Source organism: Notothenia rossii (genome assembly GCF_949606895.1).
Source record: "Notothenia rossii genome assembly, chromosome: 1".
In the NCBI taxonomy this organism is placed as follows: domain Eukaryota; kingdom Metazoa; phylum Chordata; class Actinopteri; order Perciformes; family Nototheniidae; genus Notothenia; species Notothenia rossii.
The window spans coordinates 8082783-8095160 of record NC_136912.1 but is presented as its reverse complement, the minus strand read 5'-3'; the positions used below and the strand labels follow the sequence as shown (position 1 = coordinate 8095160).

Genomic DNA, 12378 nt, shown 5'->3' with positions numbered 1-12378 from the left:
TACAATTTCATAGAAGCAGTGTTTCGAAGCTTGCTTTAAATCACGCGACATATGACGTCCAAAGCAGCAACCGCTTCATTGCTTGAATGAATCACTTGACTGGTTCGTGGTCCAATTACGCGATTCAATGCACTGCCTCGTCTCGATTCTGACAGGTGACAGGTTGAAACAGTTTTACACTTTATAACCGCTCTAAACAATGCGCAATGTGTGGGTTGTTGCTGTTGAGTTGTTTTTGGTATTGCATTTGTATTGGATCATTATAGAGCAATCCAGGAAGAAAGATAGGTCGTTCTGGCTCGGGAAACACTTCAAAATGTGGAGAAGTTGTGAACAAAAAGGACAATGACGAGTATCCAAAAAAACGTCTAAAGAATGGATACCTAATTTTGAGTTATTTAGACTTAATTAACACTTATAGTTTCATGTCTTGTTACATAGGAACAGATCATATTTGTTAAGTGTTATTATGGGAGAATTCATATTCGTGTGGTAGCCTACTGCCTTATTAGACCCATATTGAGCAGAGCATATTAAGACCAAGACTCATGTACAACATCTTCCTTACTTGCAATAAATAAGCACAAATTAGAGGGTTGTTGAGGAAAAACTCTCAACTAATGGCCTATTACTTGTAGAATATGGTCATGTAGAGTAAGGCATTAATAAGTGTTTTATAATGACTAATAAAGAGCCAATATACTGCTAATATGCATGTTAATGAACAACTAGTTGATGGTGAATTTGTGTACCTTAATATAAAGTTTTACCGGAAACTGTTTACCGATTCAAATCACAGACCAGTTTAGTCGACTTGTATTGTTCAGGGTGTACATGTTGCAGGGAGCTTTGAAAGTCTGATCATTTGCTGTCCCCACATCTGGACCAATTACCAAAAAGCTTTGCATGAGTTTAGAATACAAACTCTGCGTCTGATAATCGCTAATGATACATAACCAATGCAATGTGTGCTTATTGAAAGTAGGACGAAACACATGTTGTAATACTGTTTGCAGTCTACACAGGACTAAAACTTCCTTTATTGATCTGACATCTCCAAACAAACCAGTTGTTAAATGTCAGTGAACTGATGCCAAAGTTAATGCCCCACCCAGAGGCTGAGTTTCCAAAGCGGAAAGTTGTCTGATGGCTGCATCAATCAAAATTCATAGGCTATAGTATATTATTTATTCAGACAGAGGAGAATCGAAATATTATGTTGCTTTGTAAAACATTGTTAACCCCTGTCTCCTAAAAATCCCTTTCCCACAGAACTAAACTGCATTCTCAATTACGTTTAGCTAGAAACGTATTTTCTCCCACGTTACGTTTGTTATGAACGTATCTCAAATAGCCTACGTTTATTTTCTACATATCTTTGCCATTTATTGTCATGCTTATAATAATGATACTAACCATTTATAAATATCATTTTAGAGTACACATTTGAAATCAGTAGGCAAGGCTGTAATTTCGCCAGCTATAGCCTACTCTCATGAGCGAGGCAGAAAATAATAGTTTTAACATGCCAAAAAGCTGCTGTGTCGTTTATTGCACCTCAAAAATTAAAACAAATCCAGAGTTACGTGTTTCTGTACTTCCTCGAAGAAGAAAGGACAGTAACAGAAGATCTCTGTGACGCCAGATGTGGTGTTGTTAATGCGATATGATATCCGAAAGAAAAAAAATCTGTTTAGGATGGCCGAAGACACTACACTACCCATAATCCCCAGCTATCGTTTGGGACTACAGTCCCTTTGACAAACCCCGTGATTAATCTTCAAGCTCTGGGATTGGATGTTGGAGTGGCAGTGCGCCAAGGTTACGCCGAAATGGAACGAAACCACGGCAGACTATTCAAAACTGGACTCGAACGCCCCCCAGAACTACACATGCTGGCTATTGTGTTTCGCACAATCCAGTCTCATGGCATTTCGTGTACACAAACACGATTTTTAATCTATTGATTCGTGTTCACCAAAAAGATTTCCCCCTTTTTTTCGTGTTGCACAGCACGATTTTAAAAACAATGTATTTCTATTGGTAGTCTCACGGCGTTACGTGTTATAGGAAGACCGGAAGCTGTGTGGTTAATAAAAACATGTTCTTACTCAATATCAAGCCACAATTATTGCTTTTATTTTAAATCGTATAATTTCTGACTTTTGTTGCCGTCTGTGAGGAAAATAAATGGGGCTGAGAGCCTCAGGATACGGAAATCTGTATTTTTGTAAATCTTTTTTTCCTTCTAATTTGTTATTCTTTTCAAAATAACACACTGTTATTTACTCAACAATAACACACAATTATCCTTGTTTTTATTTATTGGTTATTTCTCATAATCTCGTGATTTTTTTACGTCCGTCAGGAACTGAATTTCAATATAAAAATAACCGGAAACAGACGTAGGCCTCTAGGAGTTTAGGATGGCCGAAGACACTACACGACCCATAATCCCCAGCTATCGTTTAGGACTACAGTCCCCGTGATTAATCTTCAAGCTCTGGGATTGGATGTTGGAGTGGCAGTGCGCCAAGGTTAGCCTAGCGTCAAACAGCTGTTTGAAATGGAACGAAATCACGCCAGACTATCCAAAACTGGAATCGGACGCTCCCCCAGAACTACACAGATTGAGATTGTGTTTCGCAAAATGTTCTATGGGACGTCTCTACTGAACGTTTTAGTTTTTCTCACAATTAGAAGTTGCCATGATATTGGTGTTATCAAATGTAAAACATATAATTAATAAATGGGTGAAAATCGCTTGTGTCCAAAATGCGCTGCATTAATATATACCCACATGACAAATCATTGTTACTTTGTAATTCTACTCCACTACAATAAAGAGGTTAACCTGGTATTTTTACTCCATTACACTTATTTGAGTTACTTTGCAGATTCTGATTAATGATGTGAAATATAAACAACCCTTAAAGCAGACTTTAGTTACACCTGAGTAAAATTCAGGGGAAGGTGATTGTCAAGTGCCAACAATCAGGAGAGATATTTGATAGTTGGTGCTTGAGAAGACTAAACATTTGTCTGCAATTGACATGAATGGAAACGAGTAATAAAGTATATTCATTACTCGTTATTCTCTACTAATAGTTCATTAAAGACTGTATAATGGCTATTTTGCACATCCCTTTCAAGATTTTCCAAGGTTATTGACATATCATATACACAATACGATGTATGCAATGAATGAAAATCTTGGGTCACAGGTTCAGGGCCGTGGGAAGTAGGGGTGCTGAGGGTGCTGCAGCACCCCCTAATGGAGGACAGGGAATCTGCACGTTCACAAGATTAAATGGAAATATAATACAAAAAAACGAATTTTCAGCCCTGATGTAACAACATTCATAATTAAGTAAAGATAACACCCTTTTCACCCCGGTTACAGTTTCCATTTGCCCTGTACGATGAAAGTGGGGGATGTTGGCTTATCAGGCGCCCGCAGCTCACACACAGGACAAATATCAGCTGTCTGGACAGGACTGATAGCCAGACAGACTGAGAGGCTCAGTGAGGTAAAGGACTGACTGTTTAGATAGTTCACTTTAGTCTAAGTTATCTCAGAGGGTCTCAAATGGTTTGTTAACAATTTATGTAAACAAATATTTCCAAGGCACACCTTTATAATTATTGGGATAAATAAAAACAGGTTTGAAATCATTCCAGTGCATACTATAGGACAGTAAACCAGAAATATTGTTTAAATCTGGAGAGATTAAAGAATATGCATAAATAAATAAATGTTAACTGGTCAAATAAGAAATAAATGAACAACAAAAATAAAATAAGTTACATTTACTTGTTATTGGCTATGTTAGGTTATTGGTTATGTCCACATACTTATTTGATTATTAAAATGTAAACCGATCTTTTCGATATGGGTGTTTAGAGTTGTACCCCTTAGATCAGGGGTGGGGAACCTTTTTCCTCTCAAGGGCCATTTCAATTTTTTCAACATCCTCCGAGGGCCGTACAAATTATTGACCTCTGCTTAAAAAAACTAAAATCACAGCCCATTCATTTGGCCTTTCTTTCATGCTGTGCAAAGAAAAAGCAACCTCTTAATCCAGATATCTTACCATGACCCGTGCATGCATGCACGTGCACGGTGTGGCATGACCACCAAAACAGAAAGATATGGACACAAGATGTGTGCAAATGTATTTAGTTTCCTATCCATTTGGACATGGTTTAAGTGGGGGGGGGGGGGGGGGACCTTACCTCCTCTAAGGGGGTCCGGGGGGCATGCTCCCCGGGAAGATTTTTTTTTTAAATGTTGAAATTAAAAGCATCAATCTGGTGCACTTTGAGAGCAACATGAAGAGATCTATGGATACACCTCAACATCCATATGAAACAGAACTGGAAGCAGATTTATTTTTCTTATGGATATTTTACAAATCACTCCCCTTTCAAACTGTATTCTTCTTTATTAATAACAACTTTTTTTACTGTCATATAGTATTTTATACCCGTTTACTTTATTCTCTTATTTTTTTATAACTATAATGATCATATCAATAATAATAATAATAAATTACATTTATAAAGCGCTTTTCCTGGTGCTCAAAGCGCTTACAAGCAAGTAAAACAAAAATAACAACAGATAAATAAAGATACAATAAAAAAGATATCAATAAAGATGATGATAAAGATGTGCCTTTACCTACTGGTTGAAGAAAAAGCTTCTCATATTCGTTAGCATAGCTAGCTAACCAGATGCTAATAACAACAAAGTTATTGACTGTATGATCAGTATGACAGATGAACAGATCGCGCACTGGGCTTTCAATTAAAGACACAGCCACGCAAAAACTGCGGCATGTGTACTGCAATTTCTGAAGTGCCGCGTTCTGGTGCTTCTCTGCCATGCTCCCCTGTCAGACGAGACATACCACGTGATGACACGTTAGGCTCGTGTTGTGTTCAAGGACCCTGATCGTGGCCAGGAAAAACAGGCACTCGCTTTTCTTTTTTGCGTTCTAGATTTCTTCAATTTTTTTCTTTTTTGCGTGTGTTTATAAATTACCTCGAGGGCAATACCAAATGGTCTCGCGGGCCGTATACGGCCCGGAGGCCAGAGGTTCCACACCCCTGCCTTAGATCTAGTCTCTGACAATTCAGCTCAAAGTGCACCAGATTGAGGCATTTTACTTTATAATGTTGAAAAAAAATCTTCCCCCCACAGCACCCCCCATTTGAAACATGTTCCCACGGCTATGCACAGGTTCCTCAACAGCGCATTACTAGACATATATCAATATGTGTATACAGTGTTGGGTGTAACGAGTTACAAAAGTAACGCAGTTACAGTAATATATTACTTTTTGCTGTAACGAAGTAATGTAACGCATTACTAATGAAATGTGGGTAATATATTACCCGTTACAATGCTTAGTAACGCAGTTACAACACATTTTAACCCGAAATTAAATGGTGTTTTGTTTTTTAAGAATGTACTAACATAGCGAGACATTCCGACACCGGACAAATTGTGCGGGTAGATTAGTAAACCTGGTGTTTACCCCTCAGGCTTCGCGTCGAGATCTTCGGGGAAGTTGAACGTTATGCAACCATTCAAACCAAAAAGAGAACGTAGCGAAAAATACAAACAACAAATTGTGTCAGGTGCGCGTGACCTGCTCCGCTGCGCGTGCATCATTTCCAAAGTGCTTCCACAGCAGTGACACACATCTGATCTGTGGATAATCATTTATACGAAAATGGTTAAAGCAACCATCACTAAATGCCAGCAACACTGCATCTACTGCAGACAGTAGCAACAGGTCAGATGCGGACATCACGTTACCCTCCGTTGTGGACACTAGCTTACTCCCGCCTGACTTGCCGGCCCCGGAGCAGCAGTCTTCGTCGCCCGAAACTACGCCGCCCCTCTGCGGCCCGCAGGTGCCAGGTATATCTAAACAACTACCCGCCTGGACAGTGGGGTAAGGCGGTCATTTTGCAGCTTGTGGTATAAAAATAGACAATGGCTAGAATATTCATGTGAAAATAGTACCATATTCTGACATGCCTGTAGAAATGTTGGGTCAAAAATAATGCATACAATAGCACAGATGCCTTCACCACGAATGGCTACAAAAATATCTCATATCCCAAGCTTATTATCAACGAGCTGATGTTGCATCTGAAATGTTCTCCAGGTCACAAAGTCAACCTCACATGATGATGTGATACCAGTTTTCAAGCACAGTAAATATTCTCTTCCCAGCGTATATGATGGGACCAAGGTGATGATGTAGTAGGCTACATGGTTTTAATAATACTTTTTCCTTTCAATGTTTGCCATTTCAAACCATGAGCATGGTTTAAATAATATGTGCCTTGACTTACAATATGTTAACCTTCATTATAGTCCTTGACAGCAGTCTGTACTGCTGTATTAACAACGTGTCACATGTTAAGAATTTACAATCAGAATCGAGTATTCAACTAAGCCGTGTAATACAAGTTGTTAGTAGCCATAAGGGCCTACACAGTTGTTATGCTATACCACATTGCCCTTCACTGGATGCATAATGAGCTGCACTAAACTACATTTTAGCATTTAAAATACCTAGCTATTCTTTTGCGGTTATTTTGGTGAAAGTAACTAAAAAGTAACTAAAGTAGTGTAACTCATTACATTTCAGAAACAGTAATATTGTAATGTAACTTATTACTTTCAAAAGAGAGTAATAAGTAATATGTAATATATTACATTTTGGAAGTAACTTGCCCAACACTGTGTGTATACCTCCACCATTTAACTGTCATATTCTGCAAATGTCTTATACTATCTACATACATAAGAGTATAATTAATGTGTATAATATCAGTTAAAATAAGTGCTTCAACATAGTTAACATTGCAGGAAAGCAATATATTAGACGTTAAGTACTTTGTCAGGCTTAATATTTATCTGTAGCTAGATACCCCCAATTTCTTTTTCTTATTTAAAAGAAGACCTTAATCTAAAGTATTATTTAATGTTTAAATAAAGGTTAATTCGTTTTTCTGTTTTGCACCTCCTCATATTAATATCTTTGTACATCCTGCACTAAACTGTTTTATTGTAGAGATCACTTACAGTATCTTCTTGATTTTTTATATTATTCTATATTGCTATCACAGACCTTCTACTTTCCCCCTTTGAAAGTATGTACTCTTAATATTTTTTTAATCAAATATAACCAGGGGTGCACACAACTTTCTCAGTGAGGTTAGGTACTCAGATGAGCACCTGGAGTCAGTGTTTGGTACTCCAACTTCTGGCTCCCCTCAAAGTTCCCCTGAAGCCCTCTGTGTCGCGAATGTCAGCAGGGGGGGGGGGGGGGGGGGGGGGGGGGGTGCTAGTGGAGTATGAAGCCCTCCCACCACAGAGCGTGTGAACGTTGTGATCAGCTGTTTTAGCGCTGTGCTGCTGTACAGACCGACGTTAAAAGCAGCCCTGTCTGTGCACACGGAAACCGACTCTGTCGTCCGGTGATCTAACCGCCTTCTGGAAAAGCTTCAAAAGTACGTCGGTACGCAAATGCGCTTTGTGACACAAGTGACGGTATGCATTTCAGATTTCGAATTTTCCGCCCTGATGTAACAACATTCATAATTAAGTAAAGATAACACCCTTTTCACCCCGGTTACAGTTTCCATTTGCCCTGTACGATGAAAGTGGGGGATGTTGGCTTATCAGGCGCCCGCAGCTCACACACAGGACAGATATCAGCTGTCTGGACAGGACTGATAGCCAGACAGACTGAGAGGCTCAGTGAGGTAAAGGACTGAGTGTTTAGTTCACTTTAATCTAAGTTATCTCAGAGGGTCTCAAACGGTTTGTTAACAATTTATGTAAACAAATATTTCCAAGGCAACCTTTATAATTATTGGAATAAAAAAACAAACAGGTTTGAAATCATTCCAGTGCATACTATAGGACAGTAAACCAGAAATATTGTTTAAATCTGGAGAGATTAAAGAATATGCATAAATAAATAAATGTTAACTGGTAAAATAAGAAATAAATGAACAACAAAAATAAAATAAGTTACATTTACTTGTTATTGGCTATGTTAGGTTATTGGTTATGTCCACATACTTATTTGGTTATTAAAATGTAAACCGATCTTTTCGATATGGGTGTTTAGAGTTGTACCCCTTAGATCTAGTCTCTGGCAATTCAGCTCAAAGTGCACCAGATTGAAGCATTTTACTTTATAATGTTGAAAAAAAATCTTCCCCCCTGACCCCCCCTAGAGGATGTGATCCCCACAGCACCCCCCATTTGAAACATGTTCCCACGGCTATGATTCCTACGCCCTGTAGCAAGATTGAATGCGCAAAGACGGCACCTTTTTTTTAACATGAGTTTGTGCGGGACGATTTCCCTTCGATTTTATTGGCTCTAACGGTCAGAAAGAGACGTCACATGTCAAAATCGAGCAAGGGGGGCCAGAGATTATGAAAATCCACCCAAATGGCCCCAGAAGAGGGTTTTTTTGCTAAATCAGTCTAAAAAAGTCAAATATCACTTGTTTTGCATCAATCTTGATACAGGGTTATTATATGTTGTACTTTGGATTCCTAAAGCTTTTAGTCTACTAACCCATCATCCAAGGTTAGTTTTCACTATAAGTACAAAATATCTTTTGGACGGACACTATAATTTACAGTTTTTTACTATGTTCAATCTGAATTTTTTTTAAAATAAAAACATCTATATTGATTCTGACTTTTCTATATCCAACTCACAGGTTTATCATTACTTTGAGAAAAAAGATTATTAATTTAACCCTTTTAGAAGGGAAGATATGGTCATTTGTTCTGGGAATGTCATTTTCGAGCCTGAAACCTGAAAAACAGGCTTGGGGCTATAGCAGACTTTAGTTACACCTGAGTAAAATTCAGGGAAAGGTGATTGTCAAGTGCCAACAATCAGGAGAGATATTTGATAGTTGGTGCTTGAGAAGACTAAACATTTATCTGCAGATCTCTATAAAGTATATTCATTACTCGTTATTCTCTACTAATAGTTAATTAAAAACTGTATATAATTGCTATTTTGCACATCCCTTTCAAGATTTCAAGATTTTTTGACATATCATATATACACAACTACAGTGTAGTTATGCAATGAATGAAAAACCGGCAGAAAGGGGTAGAGAAATCCAGGAAAGAGGAGGGCTACAACGTCACACTCCAGAAATGAAAGCAGCCACACCGAAGTCGAGGCAAGTCTCTGTTTCTCTCAAAGAAAATACAAACTGAGTTCATCAAATCTTTCTCAACAACACAGCAGAGTTTCTGTCAAACACTGGTGAGTGCAGCTGATTATATTTACACCTTCAACAAGCAAGCTCTACTCAGGTGATGGCTCTATACTCTTAATGTAATACTTCGGAAACTGTTAACAAGATAACTATGGCTATCTCTCCTCAGGGTAACTATACAGTAGCCCACTTTAAAAGCTTCTGCTAGCTTCTTTCACAATCTCTCTGTATCAGTTTTCGGGACTTTTAATCTTCAACTGAATCTTTGTGGTTGGTAGTTTAGCTTCACTCCTGCTTTCCTACCTACGTACTACCTTCTAGATTTTGTCCAGCGGTTTCACATAAAAGTTGTCCCCAGGAGAACCAGCAGGAAGCTCTTTATACGAAGCAGGAAAAGGGAATTAAAAAATGTTTGTTGTCATGTTCAGTGCTATTCTTAAATATAAAATGGTCAGCGCAACAGGATGTTGACATAGTTGTTAGGGGTGAGCGGCGCAGGGAGGACCCAAGTGCAGACAGACGATTGTTTAACAGCAAAAAACCTTTATTCAAGACAGCAGGCTCAACAAAAAACTAGACAGGAACTCTATCTCCCTCTAAGCACAAAAACGAACCCACAAAACCACAACAAAAAACCAGAACTTAAAGGCACACATGGCCATTCAAGACGACAAGACACAGCTGGGGAGGGGAGGGAAAACACAATTATTTTATAGGGTGCCATTTGGACTTCATAAGTTGGGTGAAATAAATAGTTGATTTACCTACTTGTTAATGTTCTATTCTATAAAGGACATATCTAATTTGCTAAAAAACATTTTGGTCAAGCTCAGGCACCTAAATCTTTATATATATAGATATATTAACAACACGTGACACCCGGGATATGTCCACCCTGTTAAGGACATACACATAACTGCTTAAATGAGTTTTCAGTGCATTCTTACAATTAAAATGACTTTTTAACAAGGGTTGTATGTCCCTAACTCTAATTAGATATATATTTCATACCTAATTAATTTTAAGTAGTATATATTGAGAAAAACAAGTGTAGATTATGACAACGTGGCATAATTTTCCACTTTTTTTCATGAGAAAACTTAAATACAATAAGAATTACTAAAAGTTTCTAGAATATATAATCAACCTCTCTCATTTCTTTATAAAAGTACAAATATACACTTGATATTTGCATTAAACTATGCTAGAAAAATACCAACATAACAGGGTGGACAGACGTCTAACAGGGTGAACATACGTCTAACAGGGTGGACACCAGTGGAAGTCCGTCAGGGCCTTCAGGACCTTCTCTCCAGTCCCTATCATTTTAAAGTGTAATTTTTGGTAAAAATATTACACAGTATTAATTCTATTGTTGAAAACAATATTTTATATTAAATTATTAAAATTGTTTGAATATATCAAATCGTTTTGGTTTGATGAACCCACTATTTGGAGCTGGAGCTGCAACTTTGTGTATCTGTCTCTGCCTTTGCTTCTTCATAAGGCTATCTCCGTCCCAAAGGTCTGCTGTGTCTGTGGTTGCTGGGTTGTCTTTATAGAATGTGTACTTTAGAGTGGCAACAAATATTAACAGAATTAAAACAATATATCAGAATTTGATTTGTGGTCTTTGGTACACCCCTAGGACATGTGAGCAAGTCTGTGTGATGTCATCCTATTTTCCAGCTGTGGGGCACATAGGCTATTGCCCTACGTTGGAGACTGAGAAAAATGGCAGCTAATGAAGAAGACAGTAATTTGCTTCATAATTCATTTATCCAGCAGAATTTCTAATTAAAAAAATCACAGAAAAAGAAAGGCCAACACCAAAACTTGGAGGTCTCAAACAGGTAGGCAAAGGCTTGCTGAGGCCAACTATAATCATGCTCGTTTTTTTCCACCACCAGTGGCTCGTGGAACACCACTGGGTTTGGTAACCTGAACACCTTAACCAAGAGCTCTGATCATCGTACATAACTTCAAGTACATTTTTTGTTTACATAAAGTTATTTTCTAGGTACTTCCATGTAAGCTTCTCAAGTTGGACTGAGCGCTTGTTGAGTGCCTTTGGCTCTGGTATAAGACAGAGAAGTTGTTCCTCTGCATACCAGCTGACATCTTCACGTGCACTTGAACAGAAGTATTTGTTTACTCCATTTCTATGCATGCACTTCACTTGAATGCTATCCTCCTCCACGTCTATGATGATGCCAGGGTACACATCATCGTCATACTTAATGACGCACCACCCTCCGATGTGTGTGCTGTCAACTGCCGCTGGTCGCCATGGGGTCTCTTCATTCTGCTTTGGGGGGGTCACAGGAACTCCATTCACAGTAGCTACTTTCAGGTCAAAGCAAGCACAATCCAGTGGACCATCCTGCCTCTGACAGAAACAACTGATGTCCCTGTACTTGATATGCCCAGGTAAGACGCTGATCACCTGGTGCATACTCATTGTGCCCTTAATAGGTGTCAGAGCAGGGACCTGAGGTGAAAAGAGAGGATATAGAGTAGTATGAGATATAATATTCAAAAATATTTGGCCAATAACAATAACTATCAACGTATAGAGAGCCTCAAAATACTTGACTACTGTGAATGTTTTTGCAGGGGTGCGGGGCATCTTTACCTCTGTTTGCTTCAACTTCCTCTTCACTGACAAAGAAGAGCTCCACTCAGACCCGCCCATCCAGGATTTGGGCCCGCCCATCCAGGATTTGGGCCCGCTGTTTTTAGGGCTGAATACAACATTTTAATTGTTTTATTATTATGTTTATTGTTGTTATTTGTAGGGCTTTGTCCTAATATTTATTTTTGTTTTAAACTATGTTGAAAGATTAGTTTAATATCATTTTTTTTATTTTGCTATGAAATTCTGAATGAAAGGCTGCGCGTGAGACAGGTTTTTCACTGGGTTGAGTCCTGTGGTTGAGTCGTGTGGTTTTTTGATTGAGATGCGGCACAGCAGCCTGTCAGTTTACTCTTGCTAGGTTAGTTTGGCTATTATCATTTATATTTATCTGCAACAATGGATATCAGGAAGTGGTTCATGAAAGGAATATGGCAACTCAGCGCCAGATGCAGGCACATT

At 38.5% G+C, this 12378-nt stretch overlaps 1 protein-coding gene across 7 annotated transcripts in view; it reads left to right on the top strand.

The window, feature by feature from the left end:
• Positions 1 to 7607: 7607 nt before the first annotated feature.
• The window catches only part of LOC307043245 (N-acetyllactosaminide alpha-1,3-galactosyltransferase-like), a 40627-nt gene continuing 35856 nt past the window's right edge, over positions 7608 to 12378 (top strand). For 3 of the 7 annotated variants that reach the window (XM_079687573.1, XM_079687574.1, XM_079687569.1), the window contains exon 1: positions 7608 to 7788. The gene's annotated coding sequence lies outside the window, so the exon portion shown is untranslated. Of the gene's footprint in view, positions 7789 to 9191; positions 9329 to 11498; positions 11712 to 12378 lie in introns of those variants that run through there. The other 4 variants (XM_079687572.1, XM_079687571.1, XM_079687570.1 and 1 more) reach the window with 3 other exon arrangements.